Raw genomic sequence first — 16835 nt, forward strand, 5'->3', positions numbered from 1 at the left:
ATCAATGTACCCAAAAATTACTTTGAAATTCAAAGTTTTTTAATTCAAAAATTCACCTCGACCTTTGATAAATGTGCCCCTATGTGATCTGAATGGTTAGTGGCAGGTCAGGAGATGGGGAAGTCCATCCTCGAACGATCGAATCTTTGCATGTTTAATGGCCAGTAATCCGCCGCTCTTCTTCAATTCTAATGCTCCGAACGCGCTGGAAGCACTAACAATAGGCAGCCGCTAGGTGGCGCCACTATCTTCTTTAAATCCCAATAAAATAGCGAAAAAGAGAAGGAGAAGCAGCAGCAGCAGCGGCGGCGACATAATGTGTGTTAGTGATCCCTCCCCCTCCCCAGGAAGTGGAAAGGGCTGAGCTGTTCCTGCAGGCTGAATTAAGCAGATTTAATTCACTTCTATCCTGTGTGTGAACTCATCAGCGGACTGCGCTTCTGTGCCCCCGGCGTTGCGTCTGTGCGGTCCCAGCCTGCGACTGTGCGCGTGTAACTCAAGCAATAGGAGAGACAGAGACACGGTAACGCTGCATCTTTTCTTTCTAACAGTCACTCTTACCAATGGGGCTTATTAAATGGGCAACATTCAATGGGGCAACAGTTGCCTATGTAATAAGGCAGAGTGGACTATTTGACCTTTATGCTTTGTCAGCCAATCAGTGTTGAGCATAGTGGGACTTTGTGCTGTGATGCCACAGATGTGTATGCTGGAGCCAATGTATATTTGCACTAGAATTGTTGTACTTATAATTTGGCATAAAATGTGTGCTGAGGGGTACAATCTCTTTGCTTGCACCCTGCACCCCTTTTTTTTCCCTTTATGCATAAGATGCTGACCTGTGTCCCCCTGATGGACCCATTCACAAGGCTTAGGTGCAATGATCAAGGCATGGGGTTGCCTGCTTCTAAGGCTCCTCGTGTTGGGGTGCTGGGGGCACTATCTTTGTAGCTTTTGTACAATTTTCTGCCCATTTTTAAAACGACAGGCTCCCCTGAAAATGACCCACCGATAAGCATGATGTTGCACAGAAGCTTGCACTTGCCTTGTCATTTGTGCACAGGAATTCAGAGAGAGGGAGGCCAATGGCAAGGTTTTTACTGTAAAGAGAAAGTCCTGGAGGGATGGTTTGTTTAAGCACTGCCAGCGCTGCTCATTGATTGTTCTCATTGTTTTTATAAGGTTTCCGCTTGCCTTTGTCAGTTCTGTGCTGTAAGAAAAGCACAGACCTTCTCTGTTGTCTGGTTTGAAATAATAATCATGTCCAACCTGTGGCTCTCCAGCTGTGCCCGAACTGCAACTCTCAGCATCCCCTCCGAAAAGGTTCCAGGGGGATCCAGGCAGTTGTATTGAAAAGGCGGCTGGCTAGACCGTCTCGTGCTCTGCTGGAAAGCATATGTTTTTAATTAGCGACTATGGATCAGCAATGTATCATTGCGTAACAACAATCCCACAGGTCAGACTGCTGTCACGGAATCATTTATAGAACGTCTACATTCTGTAATTAACTATATGCAGACCTGATGCAAGAGGCCTATGGGCATAGAAACATTGATTATTCATTTTTTTACTGTATTTAAATACATTTAAGCTGTGACTCTGGGGTATTCGTAGTGTAAACCCCACTTGTAACTGTTTAAAGTGATTTGCTGTTAAGTTTAGTGCTAGTGAGCATGTATTTTCTAAACGACACTGTTAGAATTAGTTTGTCACAGGCACTGCCAGGTTTTTACCCTGGTACCTAGTGCTTCCATTGCATCCGTATTCCTGTGATGAGCACAAACTTTAAGCTGTACTGTTGGTACATTCCTATCACAGAGAAGCTCCAGGCTGCCTATGTCAAACTAAGGGGATCCACTCACTGACTGTAGCCTGAATCTCCTCTCTGTTTCAGGTCCAGCAGCTGTACTGCTTGCATAACAGATGCCATGCCCAGCCAGGACAAGGGCTCCAGAGGATATACTGGGCACCAATCTTTACATCTGTTGGTATCACCTTAAATATTACTTGCATTGCTCTTGCAGGACTAGCCTAAGCCTGGAGCCTATTACATGATGGACCAGTGGAAAATTATATTAAGTGGCAAGAAAAGTGGCAAGAAAATCTCAACTAAATATTTGTTTGATTTATATGTACAGGTATAGGATCCCTTATCCGGAAACCCGATATCCAGAAAGCTCCGAATTACGGAATGGCTGTCTCCCATAGACTCCATTTTATCCAAATAATCCAAATTTTTAAAAATGATTTCCTTTTTCTCTGTAATAATAAAACAGTATCTTGTACTTGATCCCAACTAAGATATAATTAATCCTTAATGGAAGCAAAACCAGCCTGTTGGGTTTATTTAATGTTTAAATGAATTTCTAGTAGACATAAGGCATGAAGACCCAAATTACAGAAAGATCCGTTATCCAGAAACCCCCAGGTCCCGAGCATTCTGGATAACAGGTTCCATACTTGTATTTATATACTGGGCTACTGTGCTGTTACCTACAGCCAGAAGCACTATGAAGCCCCCTCTTTAATTTACCAATTATCTTCTAGTTTTGTATTGACCTGCCTCCTCTTTTGCTAAGCACATGAGCCGTTTATCACCAAATGGTGCCCATATGCACTGACACCCTATGTCCCAGGTGTTGCTCTTAGAGTAAAGGTCCTCATACATGGCGTGATATAAGCTGCCAACAGTTTAAGTTGGCAGTGTATGGGGCCCTCCTACGGGCTTCCCCGATCGATATTTGGCTGGAAGACATCCAAATGTCGATTGGGCAGGTTTAAAAATCCCATTGGACCGAAGACTGCATTGATGTGGTCCTCGATCCGATCACCTGTATTCCTCGTTGTGATTCGATCGTTGGACCCTAGGGCCCATAACCGGATCAGCCCAATATCTCTGTATGTATTAAGGCTGCACTGGAGGAGTCTGGAAGGTAAATAATGCTTCCGGGTGCTCTCATGTTTATCTGTCCATGTGGCTGATAAAAGCCAGCCAGATTACATCTTATGTCCTTCTATAGTGCCTCAACTGTATTAATAGGTGTATTCTGATTATTCTACTTTAGGACCAGCTAAACAGAATAGCTCAATGTGTTTGACATCCTTCTAATACTAAATACTTCTAATAAAGCTGCAAGAGACCATTACTGACCATGAGCCTGTTGTACTGCACTTGGTTTTTGGAATATTGTAAAAGAACCCTATAACCCGAGTGGAGTACAATGGCTCAGTGAATATGTGACTTACTAGAACCATATGTGTTGTGCCTGACAGGTGCTTGCTTGGCCAGAAGTTGTGAAAGTGATGTTGGTGAAATAAGGGCTCTGTTCTTCCCTTGGATGCTGCTCTTAGTGGCCTAAAAGCTGGTGCTTATTTTTGAAATTCTGGTTTGAAGGCACACTTTGGTTGCATAAAAAACAGGTGTACTGCCAAACAGAGTCTCCTATGGGCTGCCAGTCCAAATACGGGCTTCCAAATAGCCAATCACAGCCCTTATTTTGCACTCCAGGAACATTTTTCATGCTTGTGTTGCTCCCCAACTCTTTTTACATTTCAATGTAGCTCACTGGTTAAAAAAGTTGGGAAGCCCTTCCTTAATGCATTGTAAATGTACTATTAATGGATATCAAATAATAATGACTACAGTAAGCTATAGAACTGTATTTTGCAGTCTTTACCCTAAAGGTGGCCATACAAGGGCCGATAAAAGATGCTGACAGACTGAGTCGGCAGCTTATCGGCCCGTGCGTGGAGCCCTCCAACAGGTTTCCCCGATCGATATCTGGCCGAAAGTGGAAGGTCCACATGTGGCACTAGTCTTAATTTACAGATATGGGATCTATTATCCAGAAAAGTGTTGCAGAAATCTCAAAATACAGAATTGCAACATAGAATCCTATATAAAGAAGTAATTTTATGCATTAGCTTTATTTCTGTAATTATTAACCAGAGCCTTGCACTTGATACAGGTATGAGACCTGTTATCCAGAATGCTCCGGACCTGGGGTTTTCCAGATAACGGATCTTTCCGTAATTTGGGTCTTCAAGCCTTAAGTCTTCTAGAAATTCAATAAGGACTAATTATATCTTAGTTTGGATCAAGTACAAGCTAATGTTTTATTATTACAGCGAAAAAGGAAATCATTTTTAAAAATTTGGACTATTTGGATAAAATGGAGTCTATGCTAGACAGCCATTCCGTAATTCGGAGCTTTCTGGATATCGGGTTTCCGGATAAGGGATCCTATACCTGTATTACCTAAGGTAGCATAAAGCCATACGATGGCAAAACCTTCCTGTTTTTTTTTTTAATTTAACTGCTGTAGCTTATTATAGTGCTCCAAATGATGGCGTACCTGGAAAATTGCCAAGTATGTCAGATAAGTCTTGATATATGATCACCCTTCATCAAATCCCATATTTTTATACTTGTAATAATGTGCTTTGTTTTCTCCATCATTCTGGCCTTGAATTAAACAGTTTTTGCTGATTTGTGTCCTATTCTAAATAAATGCATGAAACTTTGAGCGGCGCTCACTGTGGGTACCATGTCTGTTCTGTCTCAGAGGAATAGGCGCCTGTGTTCTCACGAAAAGTCAGTCTAAGAATGTGGCACTGAAGGCTTCAAGCTACACGACTGATTTATCTATAAAATGTATACTTATTTAAAACATTCTGGTGCCTGTATGAATGCTTATCTTTACACGATGGGCCTATTTATCATGCTGTGCAAAAAGAGCATTGAAACTTTATCAGTGATGTTGCTCATAGCAACCAATCAGATCTTTGCTTTTGTTTTCTAACTGTTGAAATCTAATTGCTGATTGGTTGCTGTGGGCAACATCACCGGAAATGCTTCACAGTTTTTACATAGCATGATAAATAGACCCCATATGAATCAAGCAGACTAAAAGTAGATCGAAGATTGTCTTGAGCTAGAGTCCTGCAGCGGGTTGGGTACCACAAAAACCTGCGGGTTGCAGATAGAAGTTCCGGGTGCGCGTATAGATGCGGGTTGGTGGTTCTGCGGGTTTGCGGGTCTTCTCAATAGCGATATTTACTACTTTTTTCTGTCCACGTCTAATTCCGATCCACTTCTGGTTTACAATGAGAGCACTTTCTGATTCTTGATGGTCAGCGGGTCCGGATAAGGTACTTGCGGGTCGAGTCGGGTAGCAGGTCCAAGCAGGTAAGAATGCGGGTTGCGGGTCCGGGTTGCAGATTGCAGGTTGCGGGTACGGGTCCCAAAAAATGGACCCACGCAGGACTTTATCTTGAGCCACCATTGAGACTACGTTGCCACATAAAACTTGTGCCAACACTATAAATTTTTCATTTTAAGTTCAACTAGTAGCAAGTGACTAGGTCAAAACACCCCTGCATATAGGGTTGCCACCTGGCCGGTATTTTACCGGCCTGGCCAGTAAAAATCATGGTTGATCCCAATGTTATTAATAGGGAAAAAAGATAAATAAATAGGAAGGCTGGTATTTTTTCGGAAAAGATGGCAACCCTACCTGCACACGAAGGGTTGAATGATGGAAATACATAGCACATTATCTATGCTTCCTTTGTAAAGTGAGCCGCTATATGAAAGACACTTTTGCAAGACACTTTATTCGCATATCATGCACTACACAGATAGTAGTGTTCTAGAGAGGGGATGTCGTGTGAGCCAGTCTTATTGCATTTCAGTGTTTTTGGCTTTCATCTGGTGTTGTGTTGTAAAACAAGAGCAAAAATAGTTTTTGTTAAAATGTCATTGCTGTGCTTTATAAATGGCAAATGTTGACCCTGCAGGTCAACTGTAGAAGCATGTATCATTAAAATGTAGATTATGACTTGTATTAAAGCTGGCCATACATAGGGAGATTGTTTGTCGGCTTTGCCAAACAAGCAGATCTCTCCCCGATATAGCCACCTTGAGATGGGCTCTAGGGCACAACGATCAGATCACAATAAGAAGAGTTGGGGGGTCAGATCGAGGAATGCATCAATAACCAGCGCGGTCCTCAATCTGATGGAATGTTTAACCCGCCCAACTTTCCTCCAGATATCAATCAGGGAAGCCCATCAGAGGGCCCCCATACATTGTCCAATATGCTGCTGACTGTATCTGACGGCATCTTATATCTGTCCATGTATGGGAGCAGATATGAAAAATGGAAATTTAATGTAAGCTTCATCTCACTTTCTAAATATAAGCAATAAAAAATTCTGTGCCGTTTAAGAAATAATCAAGTTACTTTTCAGTATCTCACACTAAGGGGCAGATTTATCAAGGGTCGAATTTCAAAGTACAAAAAATTCGACCATCGAATTAAAAAACGTCGAAAATCGAATTCGCCGTTTTTTCAACAAATTTGTCAATCCTGTGGTCGAATAAAAATCGGTCGATCGAACGATTTAAGTGATTGATCAAAGGATTTTTATTCCATGTGTAAAGACTTGGAAAAATATCGTAGAAGGTCCCCATAGGCTAACATAGCACTTCGGCAGGTTTAATTTGGCGAAGTATTGAGGTCGAAGTTTTTTTAAAGAGACAGTACTTCGATTATCAAATGGTCGAATATTCGAACGATTTTTACTTCGTATCGAAGTCAAAGTAAATTCGAAGTCGTAGTATCCTATTCGATGGTCGAATTATCCAAAAAATTACTTCAAATTTCGAATTTTTTTACTTTGAAAATTCCCTTGAATTCACTTTGACCCTTGGTAAATCTGCCCCTAAGCAACCTCTTACTCTTCATGCTCTCTTCATGCTGAGGTCTGGGTCATATTTTGATTGACAGGTAGGTCTAATACATTTTTTTAGGCGGCTCCCTGTCCCAATAGATATTTTAGAGCTCACTCAAATAACTAACTCCAGCACAATCAAAAGCTAACAAAATAACTGACTCTGGCAAACGCGCCACATGCATAGAAACAGGATTTCCATCAGAGCCAGTTATTTTTAAAGAGTGAGCACCTAGGCAAAGGGTGCAACCCACCAAAGGATGTATTAGACCTGTCAGTCAAAAACGGAGTCCACCCACTGCAGGAAGAAAGAATGAAGAGAGACAGGTTGCTCAGATAGGGATAGTGAAGAGCAATTTCTTTATTTCAAAAACAGTACATAATTGTAACTGATATTTAGAAAGTGTCTTCATTACATTTTAATTTTCACAATAGATCCCCTTTAAGATGCACCGCTTGTCCAATAAGAATGTAAGCAGTGCTATATTAATAAACCGCTTGCTACACCTGCCTTCAGGGTTCGGTACTTTTCTGGTAATATTAATAAATGTGTACACTGCTGCGTACATACAGTATGCTGCACTCCTTACTCCATTCTGCTACATCAGCAGGAGGACAACTTTGCTGAGCATCCCAAATAATATAGGCTGAAGGTAAAACGTAATGGTTTCATTTACCCTCTAAATGTTCGCTGAGTTCTATACACACTTTGACCGTTTCTGCATTTATTGGGAGATCTCTGTATTTTCCTCTGGGGAACTTTCTACTTCTCAAGGCTGTTTTTATCTTTCATTCATTATCAGCAGCACATTCAAGTACAGCAGATCCATCTCCTGGCACTTTCTGTTGAAGGAAGCAGCTGTGGACCCAGACTTTTTCTTTTTTTTTAATAAAATGGGAAGAGTTCACCAAACTGAATTTTTGATACTATTACAACTATGAATTGGGTTGAATTATTCATATTATCCCACCCCTGTGTATAAGAAGCAGAGCCGTGTCTGTTGCATTTTATTTTCCCTGGAACAATAACTATCAGGCCTGGCCATTCTCTTCTTTGTGACAAAAATATTAGGATTGCAGCCCCTTGATTGTTCACAGAGCACACTAATCCTGAGAGTAAGCATCTTGGCAGACCACGTGTGACTGCTCCAAATCATTACATATGCTGGCTGCAAAGTATTCTGCAGAAAGGGGAAACATTCTAACATTTTGAGCTAGAAAAATGCAGTATTTTATGGCATGCATCTATTTTCTCATTTGTAGTTGTCAGTATGAAATTGTTTTTAGGCTTTAAGGTTTTGTAATATTATCCTACACTCTTCCGCCTCCATAGAGATTGAGAAAGAGTTCTGTTTACCACAGGAGGATCAACTTTAAAGAACGTGGGAGTACAATAAGAAGTGGCGAAATTTAAGCTGTTTTGGCAAGTGCATTTTAGATCCTTTGTTTTATACACTGGCAAACACAAGTTATCTTGACAGGCGCTTTACATGCTCAATGTAATTTGGCTTGTGTTAGGGTCAGGCCACACAGGGCATTTTGGGGAGATTTGGTCGCCTGGTGACTAATTGCCTCGTTTTTGTGGCGACCAATCTCTCCAAACGCCTTCCCTGAATATGCGCTGGCTAAAATGAAAAAATGGCAGCGTTAATCACATGCGTAGATTTGTTTTCCGAAGTCGACCGAAGTTTCCAGGTGACCAAATCTCCCCAAAACACCCTGTGTGGACTTACTCTAAGAGGATATCTACAAGGGAAGTGTAACATCTCACACTAATGGGCTTGTGAATATATGGGTTAGCAGTTTGATCATTAGATTTATTATAACACAAACAGTCATTGATTATATCATGGCACAGATGTTGATATAGCTATTAGTTCATATTTCACCCTCTTCTGTTTTGATAAGAATTCCCTTCTTTTCTTCCTTTGACCCGGTGCTTGAATAATTTTTTTTAGCATTATTTAGTTCAGGTTTAGCTGAGAATCTGCTTCTGTTGCAGTAAGACCGCTCTATAGAGTATATTATCCTGTATGCTTGGGACCTGGGTTTTTTTTAACTTGGATCTCCATATCTTACATTAAATAAACTCAGTAGGATTGTTTTGCCACCAATAGGGATTAGTTACCGCCAAGTTCAAGCTATAGTTTTATTATTACAGAGAAAAAGGAAATCATTTTTAAAAATGTTAATTATTCTCTTAAATTTTACTCTTTGGGAGATGGCCTCCCTGTAATTTGGAGCTTTCAGTGTAACATGTTCCACATACCTGTACTTATTTATATATAATTCTGTTTGAAGATAATAAAAGTTGCCTGGTAGTTGCGGACTACTTCATGGCACAGACTCGCACATCTTTACTGCAAAGCTGTGTTACAAGAATGATGTACAGTGCGGTTTCCAATGTCAACACTAGGCAGATAAATAGCACTGAAAATGTGGTCTGCCAATTTTTTATTTTTTTTCATTGGGAGACTGTTAGGACTATGACCCCCGCAGGCTTTTTCTTTGCAGATTCTTTTGATTTGCACCAGTCAAAATGACCTTCCTTGCCTGCAGAATGGAATTTATTTCCCATTTATTTAAAGGTGAGCATTTACTATCAGTGCTTGTCTGATAGAGACAGCATCTGGCATAGGAAGTGCATTTCTTATTTAAATGACCAGGAGGTATTTGCAACCTCGAAAGGTGTATCAGATCTGAACTCTGTCAGTCAAAATGCTGACTTTGTCGGCAAGTTTGAACATCCCACTGGACAGGGAAAACATCAGCGTCCTTAATGCAGTCCTTTCTTCTGGGCCTGCATAGAGGTGCCCATTATGATCTGATCATTGGCTGGGGTCAGAACGATTGGATCAGCCACATTTTGCCAAAAATTTATATGACCAAATTGGGCAAAGATCAGCTTGTTTGGCAGCCGCACAAAAGAAATTGGATCTTAATGTGTATTGGCAGATTTAGATGAAGTGGTTAGAAGGAGGCCACCATTACAGTACCACCATTGCATCCTGGAAAAAGTAGCATAAAAACATTATTTCAAGGCACCAGATGCTGCCCTCAAACATAAATTTGGTTCTTAAAGTTACCAACTATTTTCCACCCCTGGTAAAGTGCTGTCTGAGGCAAGGCTCACTCCTCTCATTGCTTTTTCAATCTTAAGCTAGCCATATACGCAAAGATAAAGTTGCACTAAATTAATTTCGTCTGATTTTCAGACCGTGTCTGGATTGTCCCGACATTTTCGTACCATGGCGATCAGTCGTTTGGACAGGTTTGAAGATTTCTGTCGGCTAAAGATAATATTTTTGCATTTATATCTGATGATATCAATGGGAAGTTGTCACTAGTATTTGTCGGACATAACTTTTGTACAATTGCTGTCATGCCCAGAACATTGTCTGATTTGTTCTTTTAAGGTGGCCGTACACAGGCCGATAAAAGCTGCAGACAGACCAATTCGGTAGCTTATTGGCCCGTGTATGGGGCCCCCCGACGGGCTTCCCCGATCGAGATCTGCCCGAAAGTCGGCCAGATCTTGATCGGATGGGACTAAATTCCCGTTGGATCGCGGCCGCGTCTGTTCATTGATGCAATCCCGCGATCCGACTGCCCGTTACCATTTGTTAGGATTAGCTATGGTCAGCTTTTCATTGATCTTACATATGTATTATTTGTTTATGGTGAGTTTGAGTAAGGTTCATGGAAAATAAGGATTTAGTCCAACAACTGCCATGCTTTTTTTATGCAATCTTCTATGACTGAATACTTGGCACAATCTCAGCAGAAAGATGCCAAGCTTGCATTTTCATGCTGTGCCACAAACCCAGTTGGCAGACTTACTGATGATACTGGGTGCTCCCTGGATTTTATACAGACACACACAATATGCTTAGTAATAATTGTGTCACACCTCACAGCTGATATGACAACACATCAGGAAGAACAACGTGTGTGTGTTTGTGTTTCTTTAGAATTTTTTTTTTTTTTCACATTAACAGCTTTTTGCCCTTTGGCCAAAAAGGTTTTAAAATGCTGCAAGACTTGTCTGAAATTGGCATCTTGCAATTACAATAGGAAATGCTTAGCAGATTGAAAGCAAAAGATGAAATGACTGTCATGGGTATTGGCTGTAATGTGCATAAGAAATCATTTGCAAATTGTTTGCGCATGAGAAGCCATACGTGCTCTTTCTTAATGGATCTGATCTACTGACACTTTATTTTAACCCTTGCTGAGGATTTTCTTTCTGACTGCCCACTTATATCTCAGGGTATCTTGCTCCCCACTGGAACAAATGTTGTCTATAACATATAGACAGTTGTTTTGCATGCCATGAACACCAAGATTGCCTTGGTCTATGCTGGGAAGGAAATTAAGATAACAGTGACAGTTTTTATGGCTTATTCCTGAGGAAGATCGTATGCGGAACTCAGTAATGAAATACACATGGCGCAGACAAACCTAATGAATCTGCTGGCTCATCCTTATTTTTGTGGGTGCAGTACTGCATATGCTGTTGCCCACAAGTACCACAATTAGTCTGCAGGCCACAGACTGACAGAAATGAATGCAGATTACTGTATGTAATTGTCAAACTGTACATTGAGTGACACTTTTAAAGGAGAAGGAAAGTCTTTTCACACTTGGAGGTGCTAAATGTGAGGCACACCCAAGTGAATGTATTTACTCACCTGAAACCCTAGGCTGGTGCTCCTTTCAGGAGAAAACTGCATCGGGCCGGGGTTATTCCAGCGAGCACCACAGATCGAACCTCTTCCGGCTTCTTCTTGCTTCTCGCGGCTGCACATGCACATTAGAGTGAAAAGCTGAACTTTAACTAAAAAGCCGGACGAGTTTCGCTCCGTGGTGTTTGCTGGAATAACCCCGGGCCGATGCAGTTTTCTGCTGATAGGAGCACCGTTAGGGGTTTCAGGTAAGTAAATACATTCACTTGGGATGCCTAACATTTGGCACCCCCAAATGTGAAACGACTTTCCTTCTCTTTTAATACCAGTTGCCTTTTTTTTGTGTGTGGATAATATTGAGCTTAGTTTAGTCATCCCTGGTTTACCCTCTGTTCGAGTCCTGCATCGGGTCTGGTACCCACGGTATACCCGCAATATGATTGGGACTTTTATGGATTATTCATGATTTGCCCAGTGTGCAGGTGGCCCGCGGGTGCCTAATCCTCTGAAGTGGGGGCTACAGATTGCCAATCCAGAGGAAACAGCAGAAAATCAAAGTGTCCTAATAGTAAAACCAACCGGCGTGACATCATTTCTGGTCAACGTTACTTCTGTTCGGTGAGGTGAACACTGCAGGTAAAGGGTCGGTGAAAATCCATGGTGTTGTGAAAGCCGGTCTGGGTCAGTCTTGGGGAAAGCGGATATGGGTTGGTTGTGGGTTTTAAAAAAACAGATCCATGTGAGTTTCTACCCTGTACATCTTTAGTTTTGATGTAAATTTCTTTAGTTTTGATGTAAATTTCTAAATTTACTCAGCAGTGCCATTTTTCCTTCACACTCGCATCCCCACAAAGTACTGTTTCTTCCCTTAACTTCTTGCGACCTGGAAGTTGTCCGGGCAAAGCCTCAGATGTACTGTCTGCTCTATGCAGGTAAGCTGAGATGCCAACATCCGACAGCTCCAGGGCCAGGACGGGGAAGGAGGATGTTTAATTGTAACCTTTGTGTGCTTCATCTAAAAGATTCTAAAGAAAGGGATTCTAGATTTCATTTCATGAGTGGATTCAAATGACCATTGTAAGTATCTACACGATGCAACGTAAAATAATGGCGGCATTCGCATTGCATAAAATTACACACACCTTGATAAATTTGTCATTTATTTTACGCAGCTTTTTACACAATTTTTTCGACAAATTTCATTTTAGATAGCATAATAAATATGCCCATTAGTGTCACAAGCACTTATTTTAACAGAATTGCTTGAATGTCTCTCAAATGTAAACCAAAAAAATGTATTTTCTTAAATTGCTTGGTTTTTTACATTGCCATACCTCCCAAATGCCCTCTTTTCATAAGATTTTTGGGCCTAGTCTCATAGTCACAGTCTCACAAGAAGAAATACATCTTTACCCTTTGTACTAATAAAGCATAACTGTCTGGAGAGTACAGGATGGGAGCCTGAGCTTGGAGAGTAAGGGTGGTGGCAAATGTGGCTACTGGGGGAGATTAGTCGTCCAGTGAAAAAAATGCCTCTTCTTTGGGCGACTAATCTCCCCTAAATGCCTTCCCACCGGCTAGAATGTAAATCACCGGTGGAATGGCACTTGGATCGCTTCAGGTATCCAAAGTCGCCCAAAGTTTCCTTGTGAGGCGACTTTGGAAAAGGAATCGTTCCGAGTGCCATTGCGCCGGCGTTCCGAGTGCCATTGCGCTGGCAGGAAGGCATTAAGGTGAGATTAGTTGCCCTATCAACAGGCGATTTGTCACTGGGCGTCTAATCTCCCCCAGTAGCCACGTCTGCCACCACCCTTAATGTCATGGAATGCTTGGGAGGCTAGCACTGTGTCTGTAATGGAAAGCTTGGGAGAGTACAACTGTCTTTCATGAACTGCTTGGAGGCTACCACTGTGGCTTGATTAAAAGGCTGGGGCCTCCACTGTGTCTTTCATGAAATGCTGAGGGGCCACAATATGTCATGAGTATAGGGGTCATAGTGCGTCATAGTCTGTCTTTGCAACTTTGTTAAAAGGGGTATATTTTTTTAACTGGGTGTGGTATTTTGGGAGGAGGGGCATTACAGTGGGAGTTTCCAGCATTTTCATGACCACCCTATATGCAGCGGTTAAAGGAACAATAACACCAAAAAATGAATGTGTATTCAAGGAATTATAATATAATGTATTGTCGTTCTGCACTTGTAAAACTGGTGTGTTTGCATCAGAAACTCTACAATAGTTTATGTAAACAAGTTGCTGCATAGCCTTGGGGGCAGCCATTCAAAGCTGATAAGGATAAAAGGAACAGGATACACAGTAGATAACATATAAGTTCTGTAGTATACAATGGGATTCTTAGAACGTATCCATTGTCTACTGTGTATCCTGTGCTTGAATGGCTGCCCCTATGGCTACAAAGCAACTTATTTATATAAACTATAGTAGTCTTTCTGAAGCAAACACCAGTTTTTTTTACCACTGCAGGGCAACAGTACATTATATTGTCATTCCTTTAAGAAGGAATTTTTTGGTGTTACTATTCCTTTAATTATGTACCCTGGTTCTGTTTTATAAATTTTGGGAGGTGTGCAATTGCGAACTTTAGTTGCTTATTTTTAAGGTGTGCTTGAAGGGTTTTTTTTTAGAGGAGGTCAGCACAAAATTACTTACATTTGATTTGAGGGTTTTTAAACATATGTATTAACTATGCACAAAGGAAAAGTATACATATATGTTTTTAATGCTGTTATATATCTTCAGGAGTGTGCATAATATCCCAGCTATCCTTTTGCATTGGGTCATGTAGCAATAGCCAGGCTTAATGCTGTTTGCTGGCAGCATTCTCTCTGCATGTGTGCAAACAGGTGGGGAATTCAATTCACAATGAACCCAATAGCTTTGATTCTTTATTTTATTGTTTCTAACATGTTTGGCAACGTTCCCAGTAAAATGTAGGTCCTTAAAACTCTGCCTTTCTGATGAGCACAGCCTTTGTTATTACTAGTTTCCTTCACATGATATCCCATAAGAACCTGGGCTTGTGGAACTACGGGCAGAGCAGGCTGGGTAATCACATTTCAAATTTCCGCTTGTCTCAAATAAAACCAACAACAATTGCATTATCTTCAAAGGGAGGTATTTTTGACAGCTTTTGTTGTCTTCATTTATTAAAAAATGAATCAGAAGCCACAATTATGATATTTTCATAACCCTCTCTATAATTAATCTGCTCTTTAACCACTTGACTTCCGTAGATCTTAATATCTTTGCTGCCAGAATTAGGACCTGGTTGGCAGTGCCAAAGTAATTTTTTTTTTTCAGTTTGTTCATGTCTTGCATTACACAGTGTGGCAAGATCAAAGCCACCCGGCAGGCGTTGAACCGTGTACTATGGTTTTAACTGCATCAGCATTTGTCTGTCTTTACTTCTAAGCAACTTTTCAATTGGACTTCATTTTTTCTTTTTTTTTAAGTTTTTGAATTATTTGCTCTCTTTCCAGTTTTCCAGTTTTCAAAAAATAAAGGCTTTCTAAAGGCTCTGTGAGGCTACACATTTATTGTTATTGCTGTTTGTTACTATTCTTTTCTCTATTCAGGCCCTCTCCTATTCATATTCCAATTATTCAAGTCATTGCATGGTTGCTAGGGTAATTTAGACCCTAGCAATCAGGTTGCTGAAATTGTAAACTGGTGAATAAAATGCTAAATAACTCAAAAACCCTAAATAATAAAAAATTAAAACCAATTGCAAATGGTATCATAACATGACTATATACGTCATACTAAAAGTTAATCTAAAGGTGAACAATTCCTTTAAAGGGAAAGTCAAGCATATGTATTAGTAGGGTCTAACTTTATACTTAGTTGTAATGCAAGGGGGTATGTGTGCAGAGGCATTTCTTTTTTTGCCTGTGTGTAATAAATATGCATAGGATCTGCCATGTAGCTTGTCCATAAGTGCCCATGATGCCTGTTACAGTAGTTTGTCAGGTATACAATACCTTTTAGATTGATAATTTGGCATATCATTTGTTGTATCATTTAATGTAAAGACTGCTATCTTGGAAATATGATTGTTTGTAGAAAAGAGCATTCATCTATAGTCAGCTATTCAGCTAGGACATTGGCATCTGCAACCATCATACTGCTGATCTGTATCTGTACAGATATTGTTGTATGAATAATCGAATGCAAACAACATTTTCTAACCAGTCATATCACAGAGACTATTTTACAAAACCTTGTATCTAACGTCAATATCTGTTCTTGTATGGCCAAGCTAACCATAGCCAATATATGTTAAACCATGCAGTGGTGAATATGTACCGGGGATGAAGCTGGCTTCTAACAGCAAAGCCTGATGAGTAGTGCACGGCTTTCAAATTTCTGACGGAAGAGTTGGCTAATGAGTTGGATTAAAGATGGGGGAAAAGTTACGTGAGCATCTAGGATGCAATATTACTTTGAGAAACAGGAAAAAGGTAAAGTCAGATGAGGACTTTCTGAGGATATCTGAAGCAAAAGCCTCTATGAACGATGAAGGAATAGTACCAGTGGAAAGAAAAAAGGATTCGGAAAGGGGAATAAATGCAGAGCTGTGCGTTGGAAAGGAGGCAACATACTAAGAGCCAGTGGAACAGTAACTCCCTTCTCTGCTGTCACAGGGCGAATGAGTAGTGAATTTGCTTTCTGTGCTGCAGAGTTTCATCTCCATAGTTGGAGCTCTTTGAGGCTTATGTCACACGAGGAGATTTGTTGCTGCAACTCCTGAGACACTCCTGAGTCACAGTAACAAAACCCCTGGTATTCACATTAAGCTACTGTATGGAAAATCAAGCATAGAAAGTGGCTTGCCTTTTTGGTGTTGCACAGAGGTGCCATGGGCTGTCTGCCATGTTTTCTGCAAGTTGCTTTCCAACGATGAATACAGGGCTGCCTGTGTTATAAAGCTAGGGAGCACAGGTCACAAAGGAGACATGGGCAAGTGCTCTGCACCTCTCAGTTGTGCACTACAACGGGTGCTTTTGCTCTTGCACAAGTGTCCAGGGTCTTGGTAAATGACTATTTTTGTGTCACTGATCTATTTATTTATATAGCCCTGCTTCCAACTTGTTAAGCAATTGAAGCATCAGCTCGGGGACAATGCTCCTGCTTGCTGGATAGGGTGCTTTTCTACAGTTTAGATGCCTCTGTGATGCTATTCAACTGGCAGTAAGTGTAGGGACTTTTGAGAAAGGTACAATTTTTGTAAAGCCTGTGTTAGTGCTGTATAAGCAGAAGTTAATAAAAGTATAGAATCTGTTATCTGGAATGCCTGGGGTTTTCCATGAAGGGGTCTTTCTGCAATTTGGAGCACCATTCCTTAAGGTAAACATTAAAAACTCAATAGGATTGGCTTGCTATTAACATGGAATTA

At 40.8% G+C, this 16835-nt stretch overlaps 1 protein-coding gene across 3 annotated transcripts in view; it reads left to right on the forward strand.

Annotated features, from left to right (window-relative positions):
- The first annotated feature begins 305 nt into the window (after window positions 1-305).
- The window catches only part of fam110b.L (family with sequence similarity 110 member B L homeolog), a 116164-nt gene continuing 99634 nt past the window's right edge, over window positions 306-16835 (forward strand). For all 3 annotated transcript variants that reach the window (XM_041566430.1, XM_018268014.2, XM_018268017.2), the window contains exon 1: window positions 306-523. The gene's annotated coding sequence lies outside the window, so the exon portion shown is untranslated. The remainder of the gene's footprint in view (window positions 524-16835) is intronic.

This window comes from Xenopus laevis, chromosome 6L (genome assembly GCF_017654675.1).
Source record: "Xenopus laevis strain J_2021 chromosome 6L, Xenopus_laevis_v10.1, whole genome shotgun sequence".
In the NCBI taxonomy this organism is placed as follows: domain Eukaryota; kingdom Metazoa; phylum Chordata; class Amphibia; order Anura; family Pipidae; genus Xenopus; species Xenopus laevis.